General features: G+C 42.8%; 1 protein-coding gene across 1 annotated transcript in view; it reads left to right on the top strand.

The window, feature by feature from the left end:
• The window catches only part of Il17rd (interleukin 17 receptor D), a 90,910-nt gene that overhangs the window by 9,724 nt on the left and 57,961 nt on the right, over nucleotides 1-23,225 (top strand). The window lies entirely within an intron of this gene.

The raw sequence follows: 23,225 nt of genomic DNA, 5'->3' as shown, positions 1-23,225 counted from the left end.
GTCATGGAGTTTTACCAGAATTAAGGAGAAAAAATGCAACATCTGGTTGTGCTAGCAGAAGACTGCTTCAGGGCCTCTTTCAGGAGCTATGGGGTTCCAAGTGTCCCAGGTATCAAGGAAGAACACCACCCAGACTCCTTTTCAGGCCCCTGTGGACAAGCTGCCTGTTTTACTGTTAGCCTTCCTGGGTTTTGATGTCATTGAGACATGAAAATCCTACCTCCCATGTCTTTTCATTTGAGCAAATTTCCATCAACTGAGCTTTCTTCTTTTTTTTTATTGTGTGTGTGTGTGTGTGTTTTTTTTGGGTCCGGTCGTGGGGCCTGAACTCTGGGCCTGGGTGCTGTCCCTCAGCTCTTCAGCTCAAGGCAAGCGCTCTACCACTGAGCCACCTTCCCAGCCCCAAAACTCATTAAAAAAGGATGGAGCTAGGCACCTCTGGCTCAAGCCTGTAATTGCAGCTACTCAGGAGACTGAGATCTGAGGATCACTGTTCAAAGCCATTCTGGGCGTGAAAGCTCATGAGACTCTTATCTCCAATTAACCACTAGTAACTTGGAAGTGAAGCTATGGTTCAAGTGGTAGAGTGTTATCCTTGAGCAAAAAACAATCTCAAGGACAGTGCACTGGCACTGAATTCAAGCCCCAGGACGGACACACACATACACACGCACGCACGCACGCACGCAGATGGGAAGAGTCGAGTTAAAAGGCAGGATTTTTAAAAAAGAGTTCTAAAAAGTTTTTAGATTACTAAGGATTCTGGTAAGTGGAGAACAATGCTGGAGAAGATTTTAGGGAAAGGCGTAGAGGATTTTAAGGAGACAGTAGAAACATAAGGCATATTGCTTCCAACCTTCAGTTGAGTAAATAATAGAATAATGAGTCACATTATTATGTTTTTAAAAATTTATTTTATTTTTGTTTGGGTTTTTTTTTAACTGTATTTTTTTTGTCTTTTCTTTTTTGGTACTGGGGATCGAACCCAGGACGTTGCACTTGCTAGGCAAGCGCTTTGCCACTGAGCTACATCCCAGCCCTCAAAATTTATTTTTTAAAGTTTGGGTCTAGTCTGCATTAAGAACATAGCATTTTAGCTGAGTACCACTAGCTCATACCTGCAGTACGGAAGCTGAGATGCAGAGAGGTTTGTGATTCCAAGCCAAACCTAGGGCAGGAAATTGGAGCCTTCATCTCCAATTAGCCAGCAGAAAGTAGGGCTGGAGCCCTGGTTCAAGTGGTAGAGCATCAGTTGAATAAGCAAGTAAGCTGAACAAGTGAGTGGGCCAGGCCCCGTGTTCAGGCCTCAAGACCACCACAAAAAGATAAATACAGAATTTTCCTCTTTAAATATCAGTAATAGTTTTCAGCATGTATTTTTTTTGCAACTGAACAGGAAGTTATTGTCACCCTCCTCACTACGCTAGCAGGCAGCCCAGTCACCTGTACCTGTGCTCCTGTATCTTGAAAACTTTCAACCCTACAGGAAAGTGAAAAGAACAGTAATATGAGCAGCCATTTTCTCCTTGGTCCACAGTAACCATGCTTAACCTCAGATGCCGTTTTCAGAATGTCTTTTACTCTGAGTATTTTGGAGTCAGAATGCAGACAGGCTTCTCCTTTAATCTAGAATAGTTCCTTCACCTGTTTTTGTTTTTTTTTTTGTTGTCCTTTATTACACATACCGAAAAGCTGGATCACTTTTATGTAGACAGTCCCACAATTTGGGTTTCTCATTATTTCTTCATGACTAGATTTACATATATATTGTCAAGATCCCTTTAAAGGTAATGATGTGACTTTGTTTTATTGTAGTTATCCATGGGTAACAACTACAGATGCCATAGCCATAAGCAAAATTTGTTTTTTTTTTCCTACTTGAAATTATTACATGTACAGACTTAGTAACTACAATTTAGTCCTGTGTTGTCCTTTTTTTTTTTTTAAATACAGTTTCATATTAATGTGAAACGTTTACAGAAAATGCAAAGTGTCATGCGGTCAGCCTCTTGTCATAAACTCCTTCCTTGAAGAAGGAGTTTGAAATCAGCTGTGCTCTCTAAAAATTAGCAGTACTGTTTAAGGCTTTGGCATTCACAAGGGCTTATTGCAAACAGTTGTAGGTGTTGCCCTCAGCAACTAAGAATGAGTTCCTCTTTAAACCTCTATTTGGCTTGGACAGGTTTATGGTTGAGTGTCTCATCTCACCCCAATCCAGCCATTTCTTTCCTTTGTGTGAAGAAAACATTGAACTTTATTTCCAGTAAAGGCCACTTCACTCAAGGCATGTCCTCAAAGCCAGCTTCCACCCTTAGAGTTCTGTGATCGTATGTTGCTTATTTTAGAGTCCCTCACACATAAGTTTCATTAACCTAATTACATGGCTGTCCTTTCATTTGCCTTCCTCACTTCTGGATTTAAGGGCCAAGACATGTAAAGTTAATATTGGTCATTTTTCAAAGTGAGTTAAAATGTCAAAAAGCGACAAGTTGTTATTCTTACACAGTGCCAGGGAAACAGCAGAGACAAAACCTCCATCTTTTATTCATAAGTCCTGGGGGACTGTGAGGGCTCAGACAGGCCTGTGTTCTAGGCATTTGTTCAGCTTTCAGCACTGGGCCTCCTCCCCTGCTGGCCATGAAATGTCACGTCGAGATCAATAGTGGGATACTCAGCGTCTAGAGAATGGACCTCAGAGGTTCAACTTTGCTTTTGCTTCTTTTCTGGCATTAAGTGTGAGCTCTCCTTCTTTGGCCTGATAGTGAAAGGCCAGAAAGCAGGATTGGGATGCTGGGAGGGATGAGGTACTGCCCAGCCCACTGGGCCGCCGCTCCCATACTGGAATGAACCCTGACACAAAGGCTATGTGAGGGGCACCTTGGGAGGGGCGGCTTCTTTGCTTTTGCTGAGTCTAGTGTGCTCTGGTAGAGGGGGGGGGATGCAGGCTGGAGGGAGGGAGGGAAGGAGGAAGGGAGAGAGAGAAAGATTCAGACTGTCTAGTATGCTCTGGTCCAGAGAGAGAAAATGAGATCTTGTTTCCAGGGCAACACTACCCTCAGGTCTGTGGGTTAGGAGTACAGGGGTGCATTCATCTGAGAAATCACTCACAACCAACTTGATCCCATGTAGAGGGGGTACAAGGACAAAGCACTGAGAGCTCACAGGTACCCAGGTTCCACATTTTCTTCAGATGAAAAAAAAAATCAGCATTTGCTAAACAAGCCTAGGATTTGATTTAGAGCAATATAGTTTGATTTGGAGTGATCTGGGCATATTTCTGGAGGCATTGTTGGTTGTTACGAGTAGGGTGTGAGGCTACTGGCATTTGGTGGGTAAGGCTTAGGGGATGCTGCTGGACTCCTGACTTATGTAAGATAGGCACTATCAGATGCAAAATGTCCATAGCCAAGGTTGATTTAGGGGCTCCCATTTTAGCATGGGAATTTTTCAGCTCCTTAGCTTTAAAATGCTTTTGAGCTTCCTTTCTGTTTAACAGAACTAGTGGCCCTATAAGTCTTCTCAGGATGGATTGCCACTAAAATCTCCAGGACATACGAATAAACTCTTGTGGTGCTCCTGGAAGATAGGCCCTGAATGCAACTACTATTTGAAATGTAAAAGATGATTTATTTTCACCATAATTTGATCAAAGTAGCCTAACCTGCACCTCTGTTTTTGTTGCTCACTGATGGTCTGTGGATAACATTACATTTTTTTCAGCATGAAACCCAACACTTCAAATCCCTAAAGTAGTCTCAAATTTATGGTTAATAAAAGCATTTATTGTACTGGATGTCATCTGTTATATCACTCTGGGGCTAGAAACTGGCAAGCAGTGGACAGGAAATATTTTCATTTCAAATCGCTTCAATCTTATGGTCTAGGGGCAAAAGTGTCTGATTTCAGGAAAGCTGTGGTGAATAGCATAGTAATGAATGTAGTTTTAGTTGATTAAGCAGGCATTCTCTCCCTTTCAAACAATCTCTCTTTAGTTTGGTGGGGCTAAATAAACATGTGATATTAAATGATAGCATTTCTTCTGTTGGCCTGCCTTTCCTTTGATCGTCTTAAACTTTTCAGTGTTTTCCAGGAATCCTAAGCAGGGCAGGCACAAACCAAGGGAGATTGATTGGCTAAACTCGGTTGGATCTCTTTGTCTCTTTTTCTTTCTGAGCAGAGGTTTTTCTGAGATGATGCCACCTTTTTGAAATTCCCCTTTAAATATGGAAGTTGGGTGGTTTATTTGCATGTATGAAAATTAAAAAAAATGAAACTTGTTAAAATTGTTTTAAGGAGTGGGGGTGATTATGGGAGAGAGTAATGGGGTGAAGTTGATCCAGTTACATTGTTTATATGTGTGTTAATGTTACAATGAAACCCCTCTTGTATATATTAAACTAGTATATATTAAAAAAGAAAGTATAGCTCTTTTATGATATTAATTACAAAAAAGTGGAATTTGGTATCTTGTCCTTGGGATTATAAATTTAAGAGGAAAACAAATCTCTGTCATTGCTTTGTTTTGAAAAAGTCTGCAGTTTTTTTGTAATTGGAATCCTGATCTTACACTACTAACAGGTAAGTAGTCGAGGTGGGATGTGATGATACGTGGAGGGTCCCTGGACCATTCTTCCTGGCTGCCAGAGCCTTTGAAAGTCCTATCTCAGTCATCACTTCCCAGAGAGCTTGAGAGCTAGGCTCTGATACAGTTTCTTGTTTTCCACGAGGATTCCATGACACAAAGAGCCAGGAAGGGATTAAGATGGTAGGCCATGTGACCTGGGGTGGTCTCTCTCTCTCTCTCTCTCTCTCTCTCTCTCTCTCTCTCTCTCTCTCTCTCTGCCAGAAACCAGAGCCCCTGAATTCTTACCTTGCCTGTGCTCCAACAGTTGGGCTTGCCTTGTCTTTTAAGCACCCTGCGTAAGAGGAAAGACTGCCATGTTGTAACAAAGCAACCTATGGGGGTAGACAGAGAGACTAGATATATAGCACTTTGCAGATAATTAAATTCAACCCAGATTAGGCATGTACTCCAAAGATTCCCAAAAACCTGGCTGAGTACCAGTATCATGTGCGGTAAATACTTGAGCTAAAGGGGGCCAATTCCAGGCCTTTCCCCAGATCTGTTTTAAGTGGGATTTCCAGGGAAAAGCCAAGAAAACAAGTTTTTTAAAAGGTTGCCAAGTTCATGTTTGTCAAGTGTAGTGTGTGTGTGTGTGTGTGTGTGTGTGTGTGTGTGTGTGTGTGTGAGTGTGAGTGTGTGAGTGAGTGAAGGAAGAGTTTGCAAAAGAATGTTCTATGTGCTGATTGTTGAGATGGATAAACAATTTTTTTGTGTTTTTTTAAAATTTGTTTTGGTGCCTGCATTGGTGCTTGAACTCAAAGCTTTGCACTGTCACTTGGCTCTCTCAACCAAGGCTGGTGCCTTACCACATGAGAGCCATGCCTCTACTTCTGGCTTTTTGTTGATTAATTGAAGATTCCATCTTTAGATGTCAGTTTCCTGATTAGTTAGGATTACAGGCATTAGCCATTGGGTAAGCAATTGTTTATATGCATGTATATTTTACTGACTATAAATTAGAAACCTAAGGAGGATGTGTTAATTTGATTAAAAACAAGACATATTAGGAAGCCCAAAAGTGGGTCTTTAAGATTAGTAGAGCCATTCTTTTTTTTTTTTTTTTTTAACTTATTTAATGTGTTTATTTTGCAGTGTTACCGATTGAACCCAGAGCCTGGAACATACTAGACAAAATACTGCTGAGTTTTACCTGCAGCTCTTCTTTTCTTTTCCTTTTTGAAAACAAAAAGATTTGATTCATTTGGATCAGAAAAAGGACATTCTATTTCGTATTTATTTATTTATATATTTATTTTGATCAGTTGTAGGTCTTGAACTCTGGGCATGGGCACTTGTTCCCTTGCTCAAGGCTAGTACTCTACTGCTTTGAGCCACAGCTTCACTTCAGGCTTTCAGCTGGTTAATTGGAGATGAGAATCTCATTGACTTTTCTGCCCGGGGTTGGCTTTGAACCATGATCCTCAGACCTCAGTCTCCTGAGTAGCTTGGACTCCAAGTCAAGCTACCAGTGCTTAACTATTTTATTTTATTTTGTGGGCTGGGGTTGAATCCCAGGGCCTACATATGATAAGCAAGAGCTTTGTCACTGAGTTACATTCCTTGTCCAAGGACATTCTAAATCATAGCATTTTTACAGAAGGTTTTCTTGTATTGCATTTGAAAATTGGTAACTTTTTTTTTTTTTTTTTTTTGGCCAGGCCTGGGGCTTAAACTCAGGGCCTGCACACTCTCCCTGAGCTTCTTTTGCCCGAGGCTAGCATTCTACCACTTGAGCCACAGCACCACTTCCAGCTTTTAAAAAGAATTTAGTGAGCATTAGATATCAATTGATTCTTTTATTATTATTTTTTTATTTGTCCATCCTGGGGCTTGAACTCAGGGCCGTCCTTGAGCTCTTTTGCTCAAGGCTACTGCCCCACCACTTTGAGTCACAGCATCGTTTCCGTTTTTCTAGTGGTTAATTGGATATAAGAGTTTTAACAGACTGCCAGGGCTGGCTTTGAACTGTGATCCTCAGATCTCAGCCTCCTGAGTAGCTAGGATTAAAGGCTTGAGCCACTGGTGCCTGGCTGAGAAAAACAGTTTTTGGTTTACAAATCCCAGCTCTACTGCTTGAAACCCTTTATTGTGACCTCTTGCTTTTTTATTACCTCTTCCTTCACTTTCTCTCTTTCTCTCTCTCTCTCTCTTTCCCCCTCTCCCTTTTTTCTTCTCTCCCTTCCTTCCTTCTCTTCCCTCCTTCCTTCCTTGAGAATACACAGAATTTATCATACAGGAGACTTCCTGACTCCATTTTTCATTTGTAAAGTGGGTTAATAATAGCTTATCTCGGGCTGGGATGTAGCTCAGTGGCAAAGTGCTTGCCTAGCAAGTGCAACGTCCTGGGTTCGATCCCCAGTACCAAAAAAGAAAAGACAAAAAAAAAATAATAGCTTATCTCCCAGGGTTGAATGAGACTTAAGTGAGATTCTGTCATTAAAATATTAGCAGCCCTGGGAGGCTCGGAAGGTGGCTCAGTGGTAGAGCGCTTGCCTTGCATGCCTGAGGCCCTGGGTTCGATTCCTCAGCACCACATAAGCAAAAAGAAAAAAGCCAGAAGTGGCGCTGTGGCTCAAGTGGTAGAGCGCTAGCCTTGAGCTGAAGAGCTGAGGGACAGCGCCCAGGCCCAGAGTTCAGGCCCCATGACTGGACCCCCCCCCCAAAAAAAAAAAATATATTAGCAGCCCTGGCCATTGGTGATAGTCTCTGTTGTCTGCTGTTTTGCCACACACTAAAAATATTGCCACTGCCGGGCGCTGGTGGCTCACGCCTGTAATCCTAGCTACTCAGGAGGCTGAGATCTGAGGATCGCGGTTCAAAGCCAGCCCGGGCAGGAGAGACCGTGAGACTCCTATCTCCAATAAAACCACCAGAAAACCGGAAGTGGCGCAGTAGCTCAAGTGGTAGAGCGCTCGCCTTGAGCTGAAGAGCTAAGGGACAACGCCCAGGCCCAGAGTTCAAGCCCCACGACCGACAAAAAAAAAAAATAAAAAATAAAAATATTGCCACTTACGACAATTATTTACCCTTCGTTATTTTCTTGGTACCATTACTTGTTTGATGTTTGGTTTATTTGTGTGCTAGTACTAAGTCTAGAACTCAGGACCTCACACTCTTGCTTGGCTCTTTTTTTTTTTTCCTCAGGCTGGTGCTCTACCACTTTAGCCACACCTCCAGTTCCAGCATTTTGGTGGTTAATGGGGGCTATCTTGGCTGGCTTCAAACCTCTGTCCTCAGATCTCATCCTCTTGAATAGCTAGAATTATAGGCACAAGCCACTGGTGCCCAGTTTGATACTGGATTTATAAAGGAAGGACTGAATATTTCTACTTAGGGCTTTGTCTTCTGAAATTGTTTATTAAATCTTGGTAGTAGAGGGTTGGAGGTGCAGCTCAGGTGGTAGAGCGTTAGCTAATGAGTGAAATGAGTTCAAATACCAGTATTAGAGAAAAAAAAATCTTGTAGTAAAGGTAAGTGTGGATGAGGTATGGCCTAGTAAAGAGTATTAAGGAAGATGTTTAAAAAATAAATAATAGGGTTTTACAATGTAAATTATTGGTTGAACCTTTCTGACTTACGGCAAATTATGAAAATTGTTGAATTTCAGTATTACCATGGGACTTCTGGTTGTATTTCTAATTTGATTCCTCATAACTCCCGGTTTTTTTTTTGTTTTTTTTTGTTTTTTTTTTTTTTAACATCTCAGCACTACTACTGCTTGATTTAAATCCATTTAGTTTTCTGGGCTAGGAGCTTTTAGGGCCTAATCAATCACTGAATCTATAAACAAGGGCACTGCTTCAGATTCCCCTTGAGCTCCAAATCACATTGGAGTGTTGACAGTGCTGAAGGCCTGGACACCTCTGTCAGCAACTGTCAGGATTATAGGGTATGTGGGGTATTGTGGAAAGGGTTGGGAAAGACCCTGTAGGTAAAAATGTTCATTTGGCAGATAATCTGCATGTTAATTGAAGAACTGAGTAATTGTTTTGTGTCTACTTTTCCCATTTATACCAAGCTATCTTCTTATTGGAGAATACTACAGAGGTTTGAATATAGTGTGACCATACACACACATATACACACACATATACTATACACTTACCTCTTCCTTACCTGTTCTAAACAATGAGTCCTTTCCCCAAGCTAATGAAGCTGATAGAATGCAGCAGCTCTGGCTGAAGGGAATGGGCAAAAAGACCTCAATTGAGCCCCTATGGTTCTTGCTCTTGTCCTTACTCAGATACAATCTACCTGCCCTTGTTGAACAGCTATTGCTTTCACAAGTCTCTTGGGAAGATCCCTGCACCTGGTGGTTACTCTACAGAAGAACCTGTGTCTACAGCCACTCTACTCTCTTCCACTCTTCCCAGCATGAAGATCCTGTAGTCTGAGAACACTTAGGAGACTGGCCTAGAGGGAGATAAAAGAAGTGGAGATATGCTTTAAGGAGATTAAGCAAAGGCTGACCGCGGGCAGGGCTGTAGGCAAGATTGCCTGTTAGGCTATCAGGAAGCTGGACACCTCCAGAAGGGTCTTTGACACACAGGCCAGTGCAGGAAACGGTGGTGAGTGGCCAGGGAGGAGGTCACTCATTTAGTCGCAGCACCTGTTCAAAAAGCCTGGAGCCTTACCAGGGTGATTTGGTGTGGAGCCTTATCACTAGAGGTCACGCCCTCTGGAAGCTCCGAGCTTAGACAGTTGTGATGATGGGTTGGCCTAGGAAGGAATGGGTGGTTTTCAGCTAGTCCTTTCACTTATAGCAGTAGCTGAGCAAATAATATCTGAGCAAATAATATCTTTTTGTCAGTCGTGGGGCTTGAACTTGGGGCCTGGGTGCTGTCCCTGCGCTCTTCAGCTCAAGGTGAGCACTCTACCACTTGAGCCACAGTGCCACTTCTGGTTTTCTGGTGGTTAATTGGAGATGAGTCTCATGGACTTTCCTGCCTGGGCTTTGAATGGTGATCTTCCAATCTCAGCCTCCTGAGTAGCTAGGATTACAGGCATGAGCCACCAGTGCCCGGCTGCAAATAATATCTTGATCCAAAAAGTCTGAGAGATGTATCGGTCATCAGCTTCTATCTCAATACCCTTGCTTGTCCCATATAACACATGGCAGTGGGCACCTTCTCCAAACTTTTAGATAGCACCTCCTGATTACAACTGATGGTCCTCCATTAGAAGAAAGTTATCTTAACTGCCCAGCTGTAGTGAGGCTAAGAGAGAAGGAAGAGGCAGCAGATAGGGAGTAGGGGGCCTTGAAGTGCTATTGCTGAGAATTTTCTCTTCAGTTCTATTTTGCGCTGGTTGAAACTTTTAGTGCCTTTACAGAAGCTCTTGCCTATGAACGAGAATCTTGAATTGGGCTTCATATCTGTCTAAACTGGAGAGGAGATAAATGGTTAGGGCCATCTCTCCCATTGTGATGTGTCTTTTCCCCTGTAGGGACAGGAATATGTGCTCCAAACAAGTGGCTTGAGTTCTAACTTAGTTCTAATTTAGAAATGTGACGCTATGCCTCTTCTTGCCCACAGTTCTCTCAGGTGATGCCAGAGTGTCTCTTCTACCAGGATTTCAATATCTTGGGCACATGGGCAGCTGTTTTCAGTCATTCTTAGAACCTTCCACAGTGCCCAGCTTTGGTTGTGTACATCCTAGGTGCTCTGTGGCTAAGAGCTGGATTGCCTATGGAATACAATGTGTACAGCTTTAAGGCTCTTGGCTAAAGGGGATTACTTGCATCAGTGTCTTCTGGAACAAATAAAGCTTGGAGGAGGCCAGGTGCTAGTGGCTCAAGCCTGTAACCCTAGCTACTTAGGAGGCTGAGATTTGAGGATTGTGATTCAAAGCCAGCTGGGGCAGGAAAGTCCACAAGACTCTCTCCTATTTCCAGTTAACCACCAGAAAACCAGAAGTGGCACTGTGACTCAAAGTTGTAGAGCAGTAGCCTTGAATGAAAAAAGCTCAGGGACAGGCTCAGCCCAGGCCCTGAGTTCAAGCCCTATAACTGATGACAAAAACAAAACAAAGGAAAGCAAAGGAAAGCAAAACAACACAAAAAAACTTGGAGGATCTTAATCACTTTAGTCACTTGGAAGATCTGTATGGTATAGCCTTCCAGGTAGACTGAAGATGAATAAATGTTTTCTAGTCCTGAAACAATTCTGAACCTTGCCAAACAAAACTACTTCAAAAAGGATCCTGCCCATCCTGGTGTCAGGTGGAGGAAGGAAGTGGTAGCTGACAGGGAATTAAACAAACTTGAAGGTAGGCCACATTTTTGACATACCATTTTCCTCTGCCCAACCAGCAGCTGCTCTGTACTTTGAAAGGGGCTTAGCCGCTCATATAAACTTTAGTTTGTGATAATGTAAACTATTATTAGTATTATCTTTTTATTCATAATATATGCCTGACTCCCTGTCTGCCTTATTTATGCTCTGTTTAAAATACTCATTTACCTGTAGCACCCAGAGCCTCTGAAAATGAAGGCAAGCTTAAGACCAGACAATCTGTTTACATATCACCATGGTTAAAAAGGACTCTGGTAAAGAAATCACTAGGTTGAGGAAGTCTCAGTGAAGCTTCCAGATTAAAACTGGAATGTAGTGTTTGCAAAACATTTCAGTTTGTCCCAAAGGTGGTGGTTTTAATGCAGAAATGCTTGATACTCACTGATTTTTTTAAATTAATTAATTTTTTAAATTGCCAGTACTGGGGTTTGAACTCAGGGCCTGAGTGCTTGCTGTCTCTTAGCTTTTTGGCTCAAGGCTAGCCCTCTACCATTTGAGCCACAGTTCCACTTCCAGCTTTCTGCTAGTTAATTAGTGACAGGTTTTCTTGCCCTGGTTGGCTTTGAAATACAATCCTCAGATCTCAGCCTCTTAAGTAGCTAGGATGATAGGCATGCAGCACCAAGAATACCCAGCTCTCACTTGAAAATTTGACTGTCAGAGCCTCTGAGAATCATTTGCTTTCCTCCATTTCATTTAATCACTAATGGGTGCAAATGTTTGTACCCAAGGATGATCTGGAAGTTCAAGACGTCCTTGAGGCTGAGGCTGGTGGCACTATGGTAACTGGCCTGTTGGCTTCCTTGCCCAGAGGCAGGAAGAATGCCCAGTGGGTTCTGCCTCAGGTGTTCCTGTCTAGTTTTTCAGCAGAGAGTGGGCTAGTGCATGTGCCAAAAAAATCTAATAACCTTTTCAGTTTTTAATAAAATGTCTCTCCCACCCTTTGTTTCTCCCTCTATTCCTCTCCAAAAGAAAGAACAGACTAAATTTTTAAGCACATCTGGACACTGTTTTTGTAAAGCTCTTACCCTGAATTCCCAGAAGGAGTGTATTGGCCCCCATTTTTCCAAGCAAAAACTGAAATAATTCCTTTGTTTATAAGTACTGTGCTTGCCTATTTTAATGAAACTGTAAAGAAAGGAATTACACTGGTGGTAGAATCCCTAGCTAGGCCCAAACATTATTCTTTATGCCACTTTTGAAGTCTTTGAAAGGTGCTAAAAGTTTATGGTTTGTTATTTTTGGAGGGGGTAGTGTGGGGAGTGGAAGGGGCTCCTTGTGTCCCTTTTGTAAATTACTTTTTCTGCTTTCATTGTCTGTTAAGAGTGCTCACAGTCCCTGTCTGTCCCCTTGCTCTGTTCTCTCCCATGCAGCATGCTTTTGGTGGACATCATGTAGATATAATCAGATGACGGTGTTCTGGTTTGAGAACCCGAAAGTTTGCAGTGGATCATGGAATCTTTCCTCCCCTTATAGTGTTTGTGTTCTTAGGTGAATCTTCTAAAATTCTATTGTTGCTGGGAAACCAAGAAAACAAGGTTGATCTTTCATTAATACTATTCTAGATTGGTTCTGCACATGTGTAGAAGTACTTTGGTAGGCATCATCTTAGAGATGAATCATACTTCAGGGATGATACCCACCCTGCATTTCCTCTTACTTCTGGAGAAAAAGGTTGATAACTATGATACCAGAATTGATCCATATAAGCTGTTATGGATGTGCAAATGGTGGCAATATAATAAAATAATGTCCAAAACATAGTATGAAAATTTATGCTTGTACTAGTACTACCTCTTGCAATATTCACCGAAAGAGTTTGGGCAAAAAGAGTGTGAGCAGTAATTTAATTTGGTAACTTTAAGGCCATAGTGATAAATGTTCTAGTTAGTTTTTTGAATTTCTGTTTGTGTGTGGGTCTAAGAATAGGTGTTGCTTCTTTTTTCTTTCTTTTTTTCTTTCTTTTTCTTTTCTTTCTTGGTGTGGGTGTTGGGGCGTGAACTCAGGGCCTTGTGCTCTTGCATGCTTTTTTTTTTTTTTTTTTTTTTTTTTGCTGGTCATGAGGCCTGAACTCTGGGCCTGGGCGCTGTCCCTCAGCTCTTCAGCTCAAGGCTAGCACTCTACCACTTGAGCCACAGCGCCACTTCTGGCTTTTTCTGTTTATGTGGTGCTGAGGAATCGAACCCAGGGCCTCATGCATGCAAGGCAAGCGCTCTACCACTGAGCCACTTTCCCAGCCCCTGGAGATAAGTCTTATGGGTAGGATTTTTCTGCCCAGGCTGGCTTCTAACCTCCATCCTCAGATCTCAATGTTGTCTGTGTAGGCTGGCTTTAATCCACGATGCTCAGAACTTAGCCTCCTGAGTGAGTAGCTAGGATGACAGGAATGAGCCACAGTGCTTAGTTTTTATGAATTCTAGCTTTTAGGCCACTTAGCAGTACCAGGTTAAACAGATGACCTTATTTAGAACTAGTCTGTAGTTGTTGCTTGCTTCAACATTTTCCAGATGCTTTTTGTTTGAAAAACTGTGAGAAGCTTTCACTATTTTACCAATGGATCAGACAGTAAAGTGTGAAGCAGACCTTGGGGAGGTCTCTGTGTTTTCCATAGTGCGGAAGGCTCTGGTGTTGTCCTGGCAAGACGACGGGCTCTGTGGCAGCTGTACACAGCAGCTGGACAGTGAGACAATACCCTTCTTAGTCACTCCCCCCCCCCCGCCCCCCCAAATGTATGGAATTGTTCTTTTACTCTTGATAACTGCTTTTTCTGCTGTCCCTATAAAACCAGAGGATGAACATTGGGCATGGTGGCACATGCCTATAATCCCAGCATCAGGAGGTAGAGGCTGGAGGATCAAGACTTCAAAGCCAACCAGGGCCTCATAGAAGACTTTATCTCAAAACAAAACAAAACAAAATAAAACCCCACATCAAAACCAGTAAAAGAGAAAATAACAATAAAACAAATGCAATGTCAACAAACTATGGGAATGAGTTTGTATAACAGCAAAAATCCTGGAAAAGTTATGAAGAAATGTTTTAAATAATCCATTCATATAGTTAGTTGCTCAGATTCCTTCCTTCCTTCCTTCCTTCCTTCCTTCCTTCCTTCCTTCCTTCCTTCCTTCCTTCCTTCCTTCCTTCCTTCCTTCCTTCCTTCCTTCCTTCCTTCCTTTTCTTTTTGTCTGTGATGGGCTTGAACTCAGTTTGGGTGCTATTCTTTTGCTGAAGGCTAGTGCCCTACTACTTTGAGCCACAGTGCTACTTCCTCAGATTTCATATAACCAAAATGGTGATCAAAATATTGTTTTGACACTTTTTTTTACCTGTAGGTTATTTAATATTCTTTATTTTCTATTTTATTCTCATTCTACTTTGCCTTCCTTACTTTTCAGTCTTTTTCTCATTGTGTGTCCTAATTGTGGATTGTCTTACCACCTGATTTCTGTTCTTTGTTTTTTTGGGGTTTTTTTGATGCCTATACTGGGGCTTGAACTCAGGACTTCATACTCTGGCTTAGCTTTGCTCAAGGCTGGCACTCTACCACTTGAGTCATAAATCTCTACTTCTGCGTCTTTGTTGGGCAATTACAGATAGGTCTCTCTTTTTTTTGGGGGGGGGGTCCAGTCGTGGGGCCTGAACTCTGGGCCTGGGCGCTGTCCCTCAGCTCTTCAGCTCAAGGCTAGCGCTCTTCCACTTGAGCCACAGCACCACTTCCGGCTTTTTTCTTTTTGCTTATGTGGTGCTGAGGAATCGAACCCAGGGCCTCAGGCATGCAAGGCAAGCGCTCTACCACTGAGCCACCTTCCCAGCCCCCGGCTTTTTTCTTATGTAGTGCTGAGGAATCGAACCCAGGGCCTCGAGCATTCAAGGCAAGTGCTCTACCACTGAGCCACCTTCCCAGCCCAGATAGGGCTCTCTTTAAACCTGCCTTCTAAATAGCTAGAATTATGGTATGAACCACCATAATCCACCAGCATAGTGGTTCTGATTTTTAGATTTTTAATGAAGAGTTGGTAAAAGTCTTATTTCTTTTGTTCTAATTCTACCTGGGAATAGTACACTGATTTGCAATGAACATAGACAACAGAATCAAGATGTGAAGGAATAATGGAGGAATATTAAGAGAAATGCTGAGGGAGATGCCCACAAAATCTCAGTGACAGTTCTAAAAATAGTGACAGTCTTTGTGATAGATGCAAAAATTGGAAGTAGTTGGTAATCCAAACTCTTCCTTCCTCTTTATTAGGGAATCAAGCCCACCTTGACAATAAGAGGTATGGCATGTAACCCTAGTCAGTGGCACCTTCAGTCTTTAGGTACTGGGTTGATTATTCCTTTCACACATTTCTAGGATCCTTTGAAGCCATTTTATTGTTTGCTTCTTCTCTCTACCCTTATCTTAGCCCACTGCCATATTGCCTGCAACAGAGCCCTTCTCCTAACCCCAGGACACCCAAATCCTGGCTTATGGTTGCATCTGTAATGACCACTTTGGGTCTTGCCTGATATCTAAGATGTATACTGCATGCAAAGCTGAATCAAATTGCCCATCTCATTTCCATGGTGCTCATCGTTTCAGATCAGGTGAGGTGTTTAACATGAAAGGATCAAAGCGGTTAGTAGTGCCTCGAGGATCACCAACTGGGTTCTGGGTGACAAGGAGAGTGACAAGGTGACAAGGAGGGTGACAAGGTGAGAAGGAGGACATCTTGTCATCCTCGAGGAGCAGCAGCCATTTATTGAAAGGTGGTGTGTGTTGGTACAGGGCTGTGCAATGGGTTACAGGTACTGGTGTGTCTGTTATCTGCTTGCAGTGGTCTTCTTTGAACCTTTTACCTGCCCCAAAGCCCATAGACCTCAGGGTGCTGGCTCCCTGTGAAGACACTTCCCAGCTCCTCTGTCTTGTCTATTCCCTCTTCCCTGATCCAAAGTCTTATTGCACTTGGACCTCAACTGTACACCTTAACATATTTGTTCTGGAAAGTGTAACACTACTGTAGTTTCTTGTCTTTTACCTCTGTTTTCCCAAATGGATTATGAAGTCCTAGAAGCAAGAGTCATGCTTGGCCTTTTTTTCTCTGCGAGTGTGTAAAATCACACTTCAAGCTCTTCAGGCATCTGGGGTATTTTCTAAGGTTGCTTATTAGTGAGGAGGAGAGAAACCTCAGGGTAGAGTTAAATATTGCCTTTAAATTGGGCTACGTTTCTAAGACACTGATCATTTTTTTTCTTTCCATGCCCAGGCTACACAGAATTTGCAGTTTTTAACCTGTAAATTGTTTCAACTCTTCGTCCCTTCTTCTTTAGAATCAATCTATTTTGGTGTGGTCCCCATCTCTACAGTCCTGGAAAGAGGGGAAGTACTCAGGTTATCACTTGCTGTAATAATGGGATTACTGTGTGGGAGGGGGGACATTGTTAGACTGCTTCCTGGATCTGCCTATTTCCCTTTTCATTTTACATAGTTCTTTATTCACATAAGATCTGCCAACTAATCATCAAATCCCCTAGATGTATGTAATTTTGAAGAAACATACAGGAAAATTATAGTCATTTGGTTGCCCTTCACAACAGCATTCAGGATACCTACATCAGTAGGTAACCTACTGAAATCTCAGCTTCTGTTCACTGATCGCAGAGATGCGTCAGTGATGTATCTGACATCTGCCTTTTCCACAGACACTACAGGCTCTGGAGCAGGATAAAGGGCCTAGTGTCACTACTTATCTTGACCTTTCCTGTCATAGAAAATGACGATGAATGATTAAAGCCAACTGGACCCTTGGGAAGAATTTGGCCCAGTGCTCCTAATTCTCACTTTATTAGGCTCCTTTTGTTACTTCCTTTAGGTCCCATGTGTTTTTCTCAAAAGGAATGACTTTTTCTTTTCTTTTTTTTTTTTTTTGTAGTGGGTGGAGATTGCTCAGAACAAATGTTCTGTGTCTGAGGAACTTTATGTCAAACCAGAGTCTATGTGATGCAAGTGGCAGGATGGAGGGATCAATTTCAAAATGATGGGCTTCAGGGTTGTGGAGGATTGTGGTGTTTGTGTGTGTATATGCATGCACAAGGGCCTAGGCACTGTCCCTTAGCTTTTGCACTCAAGGTGGTACCCTACCCACTTGAGCCATAGCACCACTTTTAGCCTTTTCTGTTTATGTGGTGTTGAGGAATCGAACCCAGGGCTTCATGGATGCTAGTCAAGCACTCTATCACTATGCCATATTCCCAGTAGAGAGCTAGCCTTGAACAAAAGAAGCTTAGGGACAGTGCCCAGGCTCTAAGTTCAAGCCCCAGGACTGGCCAAAAAAAAAGAAAAAAGAAAAAATTGCAGCCAGGTGCTGGTGGCTCATGCCTGTAATCCTAGCCACAGGATGCTGAAATCTGAGATCAAAGTTCAATGCCAGCCTGGAAAGACACAACCATGAAACTCTTATTTCCAGTTAATTAGCAAAAAGCTGGAAGTGGAGGTGTGGCTGAAGTGAAAAAGATATGACCATGGCCCAGTACACACACACACACACACACACACACACACACACACACACACACACACACACACACACACACACACACACACACACACACACACACACACACACACACACACACACACACACACACACACACACACACACACACACACACACACACCAACTATTTTTAATCTTTTCTGGCAAGCTCTTGTTTTACATTAACTTTATGACAAAATGTTACACCGGCTTCTAACTTAGTTCTGTCGTATGCTTTGGTTTTATAAACATTTCTCCATGGGAAGCCTAATGAAAGGGAACTATACGTTCACTTCTTCCTGCAAGAAAAGAGACTGTCTATGCTTTTTGCCTGTCTCAGCCCTGCATAGAGGAAAAAGAGCCTCACTTTCAGCCTTCATAGGTCACCAGGGGAGGAGATGTGCCTCTACATGTAGTTCTATCTGCCTTGCCTGACAGACAACCAATTCACTTTGCAGTTGACTTCTCCCAATTTGTGCTAACACTATAGAGGATTTGCAGGGAGACTTTGATACCTGGGAAAACTGCACTGTCTCCTTCATCCACAGAAATCTAAAGTCAGCTAAAATGTTCATACTTCATTGTTATGTCATTCTTTTTTCTTTTTCTTTTTCTTTCTTTTTTTTTTTTTTGTCGGTTGTGGGGCCTGAACTTTGGGTCTGGGAGCTGTCCCTCAGCTCTTCAGCTCAAGGCTAGCACCTTACCACTTGAACCACAGCACCACTTCTGGCTTTTTTCTGCTTATGTGGTACTGAGGAATCGAACCCAGGGCCTCATGCATGCAAGGTAAGCACTCTATCACTGAGCCACCTTCCCAGCCCTGTTATATCATTCTTTACCACTCTTTCTCAGAAAGGACTTGCTAGCTGTTTGGAAAAATGAAAACAAAACTGATTACTTCTTGGGAAACAGAATTATTTCCTGGCCTATCATAGGATGATTTAATTGGTGTGTCATGGTATATATGCCTGTGTGTATGGTTACATGTGTGTGTATTAATGGGAATTCCATGTGGTATCTCTGGGAAATTGAAAGTCATAGATTTATTATCTATAGTTTAAGTTTGGTAAAAGGTAAAATGGGAAGCCATAATGAAATAATTTGCCCTTCAGAACTTAACAACACTTACCAAAGATAAACCGTGAGGAATCTGGAGTCATGTTCATGATGATGTACTTTGTTGAACTTCAGAAGCTGATTTTCGATGCTTGGATGAGATTTGCCACTGCTAGGAGTCAAAGCCACACATCAGTCTTTAGCTGGAAAAGAATGGAGTTCTGGAGATTTAGGTTATGACTCCCCATAGTGGCTTTAGGCAAATATTTAAAAATATATCCAGAACCTAATGCAGTGCTGTGTGTTGACCACAAATACTACACTCTGCAAAGGCCATTTAGCAAGAGTGGGGAAGTCAGCTGTTTTCTTCATCTTCTGGGTGTTATATTTTCCTCCATATCCATAGACTTAGGAATTAGCCAAACTGTGGTTTATTTTTTAGTTTGATTCAGTAAAACTGAATCAGACATGGCTGTTGGCACCAGTGATCTGAAAAGTGAAGGACACTTCTTTCTTAACAGGCTTCCTGTGCTAAACAGCATAAATAGTTGTTACCTTTGATGTCCTTGCTCTATAAACTTCATGAGTCCCTGCATCTTGGACAAAATGTTGGGTCTTACTGAGTTGTAACAAATACCACATATTTGGACAGCATTAATTCTATTTAAAATTAAGGTTTCACTTCCAGTCACAGTTCTTGGATTTGAAGTTTGATTTTAGTCACCAAAGTTTCTTTCACTTGTGTCATTCAGCAGACCTGTTAGTGTTCAGAGGGGTAGGCCTGGTTGTCAGGCTGGCAGGTGAAGGGCTGGTGGTCTTTTAGGGATCCAGAGCCCACCAAAACTTTCACCAAACTCTCAAAGATACCTGTTCCTCCAAATAACCAAGCGGAAGCCCACTATTGGAAGGGGCTAGAGGAGTTAATGATTTGGGCTGTAGTGGTGATAGTATCACTGAGATGGACAGTAATGGTGAGATCACTGGACAACTCACACTCAATTCATTTTCAGATCTGGTCAGTGTCTGATAGCCTCAAGGTTATCCTCACAAGAACAACCTTCTTGAGACTGTCGTGCATTTTGGTCTCCAGAAACGTGTGAATGGAGCATCCCCTGTGCCTTGTGGGGACTCTGTACTGGGTGGTAATCTTGTCCAGTTCCCCCTAGTTAATTCAGGACAGTCCTAGGAACAAGTGAGCACTCAGCAAATGAGTTGCATGCTTCCAGGAAAAGCCTTAGGAAATCAGATTTGGAGGCCTCAACATTGAGACTTGGTATTTCTCTCAAGTAAACTAGGACCAGCACAGCTGGGGGGAACTGAAACTTGTGAATTGCCCCAAGTAGTGAGCCTGACCGGAGGCTGAGGGGAGGGTGGGGGGAGGTGAGGCTTGTTCACATGCTTGTTAACATTTGAGGGTCTTTGACAAAGGAAGTCTAATGCCTTGCCCGGGTCAGCCAGTGATTGCCCCCTGGGAGGCCCTGTTGTGCACAGGAAGTCAGACACTAATGATGTTAGTGAGGGGACAAAGGCGCCCAGCCCAGGAAAGGCCTAATTGCTGTGTCGGGCTCCCAGGCGGCCAGCCTCCAGCTGGAGGGGTCTGGGCGGGATGCGCTAAGTGTTAACACCTGGAGCCAAAGCTGCTGACTTCCTGATGCTTAATTTTTTTTTTTTTATTGAGTGAGCAAAGGAAGTGGGGATAAGTCTATGTGTCTGTCTGTCTCTCTGTTTTTCCCTCCCTCCCTCCCTCCCTCCCTCTCTCTCTGTCTCTCTCTCTCACTCTGGCCACATCTCTGGGGCATTATTTCAAGATTCAGTATCCAAGAGGCTAGATGGAAATGGCTCAGTCCAAAACTCAGGCAGTTGCTGAATATTGTTGAGCCTGAAACCCTCCCTTCCTCCATGGGTCAGGGTTTGGTGACTATTGCTTCACCTCTCAGCTGGCTGATTCCTTCCCTTATTTCCAGGAAATCTTCTGGGACCTGCAGGATCTTGTAGAGAGGTGGATGATACAAATTGGAAAGCTCACTCTATTTTTAGAGGGGAAGTTGTAGTCAGAACTGATGGGATAATGCTCCTGGGAGAATAGATGGAAGTCTTGAACCAGTTTCAGTCCCAGGGAAATGGACTTGTGTCTGTGAAAGCACACAAGGGGGATGTTGGTGTGGATACATTTAGAATTTTGGAATACACACCTGGAGAGGGCCATTTGGAAGTGTGCATCCCAAGGGAGTGGACAAGTGCAGATGTTACCTCCTCCCCCATTTTCAATTGTAATCTTTGGATTAAAAAAAAGAAAATCTAATCATGGTCTTAGACCTGGGGCCTGTGAGCTCCTCAGAAGCTGTTGGGTGGCCTAAGGAGTGATAGCAACTCCCCGAGACGTCCTTAATAAACGTTTGTGCAGAAAACCAAAGGATCCTCCAAAGGTATTCTAGAAACTCAGTTCCCACTTAACCACACCAGAGTCATCAACAATTAAAAACAAGGAGCCCCCCTGCCTTAGGCACTAGCACTGCAGGCATAGTATTAGAAGCTCAGCTTGCAGTGGCAGGCGTTTTGAGCAGATTGGCTCCATCCTGGCTTTTTGTAGTTCAACAACAAGAAAGTTTGAAAAGGACACCTGAAGCCTATCCCCCTCTCAGAGGAAGTGAGGAAGCCATGGGTTTGGAAACAGGGTCTAATGTTGACTTGCTGCTTCCCCCTTTTCATTTTATGGAAGTTTTTTGTTTTTGTTTTTTAAGTTCAGGACCACCATGTGCACCTTATCCATGTCACAGACAGGGAGGAACATGCCTTCACTGTTTGGATTAATACCAAAATGTGAATGGAGTAGCTTTCCATAATTTTCAGGTGAGAGAAATCTACCTTGGAGAAGTGTGTGTGTGTGTGTGTGTGTGTGTGTGTGTGTGTGTGTGTGTGTGTGTGTGTGTGTGTGTGTGTGTGTGTGTGTGTGTGTGTGTGTGTGTGTGTGTGTGTGTGTGTGTGTGTGTGTGTGTGTGTGTGTGTGTGTGTGTGTGTGTGCAGAGTTCCGCTGGAAGGGAGGTGGCTAGATCCCCATGGCAACATCACAGTCTCCCATTTTTCAGGCGTATGTGTGCTGTGAAAGCAGAATTCCAGATGTGACACAGTATTCAGAGACTATCTGACCCTCAGAAACAGTATTTGAAATAGGCACAAATTGGCATACAGCTCTCTGTGTGGTCCTAAAGCTTTTTATTAGTAATTGTGTTTGGAGCTGAACATTTCCTCTCGGTTTAGGCATGGCAATCATGTTTATAGATTTAAGTTTTTCTCTATTGTCTAATCACTATTTTTCGTTCTTGGAAGAGACTTTCTTGGGCTTCTGGAGTAAAGTCTTTGTTCCTTTCACAGTTAAGTAAGATCAAGCCACTTGCTGATTTGTTGGGTGGGTATTTCAGTGGTTGTTTGCTTCTTTTTTGTACCCCGTATTTACAGAAAACCAGTTAATCTCTGTGAGTTGTCTGTGTAGCCTTCTTAAGCTACAGATTGGCTGCCTGTTACCTTGAAGATGCCGGTTTGCTAACATGTGGTTCTCATTTGAGTGCAGGGGAGTGGTGTGAAGCAGAGGGAAAGGGCTGGCTCTCCATCTGGAGGCATGTTTTATAGTCTGCCTTTAACATTTCAGAACTGGAAAAATGGAACAATCTTGTCTGTGAGTAGTATCAACCATGGGAGAATACACAACTCACATCCTTAATAGACTTAGAGGAGAAATGAATTGGGCTTTTGCTTTTGGAAACCAAGAAGGCTACAGACTTTGTTTGATTTTGTTTTCAAACACATGAAGACAATCTTGTGTGTGTGTGTGTGTGTGCATGCACACATGTATGCATGCATGCCTATGCCTACAAGCCTTTGGGGGCAGGGGCCTGTGCCCTGATATCTCTGGACTTTAAGTGAACAGGTATGATCCAGTTGCAAGGTATTAATAAAAAAGTCTTGCTGAGTGTTGTTGGCTCATGCCTAATATCCTTGCTACTCAGGAGGCTGAGATCTCAGGATCAAGGTTCCAAGCCCATCCAGGCAGAAAAGTCCTTGTGAGACTTTTATCTCCAATTAACCACTTCAAAACAGGAAGTGGTGCTGTGGCTCAAGTGGTAGAGCACTAGCCTTGAGCACAAAGAGGCTCAGGGACAGCTCAGAGTCCCTGAATTCAAGCCCCACAACTGACAAAAAAAAGTCTAAGTCAGGAGCAGGGGAGGACATTTTAAAGCATAGTAAACTCTGTGTGGGCCACCATCATTTTAGAAGTTGCTGAGAATCAAAACTGTGTAAAATATCCTGACACGCCTTTATCTTTAATGAATCGGTTGAGGAGATAGATTCAGGGGTATCTGAAAGCTAGGGCTTTCAGTTTGATAAGCAGGACACATGGGAACTTGGTCTGCGCCTACTCCATGTTAGAGCTCAGAAACAATTGTCCCTTCAGCTTTCCTTTGGGGAGCGTAAAATTAGGAACATGTGTGTGCTGATTAGCAGCATGTCAGAGATGAATCATGATTATGGCTTTGGTCTGGTGCACAGACCATACTTTGCAGTAGTGATTTCCTACCTCCCTGAGGAAATCTCTTTAATTAGCTTAAGATCTCCAGGGTTTTTTTTCTTTTGTTTGTTTGTTTTTGTTTTTGCCAATGGAATAATTACTTGGGGGAACCCCATGGCACTCCCCCAGAGCTCATATGTTTCTTGCTAGATATCAAAGTCCCCAAATCAGAC

The sequence above is a fragment of the Dipodomys merriami genome, unplaced genomic scaffold (genome assembly GCF_024711535.1).
Source record: "Dipodomys merriami isolate MVZ:Mamm:240054 unplaced genomic scaffold, mDipMer1.0.p SCAF_13, whole genome shotgun sequence".
In the NCBI taxonomy this organism is placed as follows: Eukaryota; Metazoa; Chordata; class Mammalia; order Rodentia; family Heteromyidae; genus Dipodomys; species Dipodomys merriami.
This window is presented reverse-complemented; position numbering and strand designations above follow the sequence as displayed.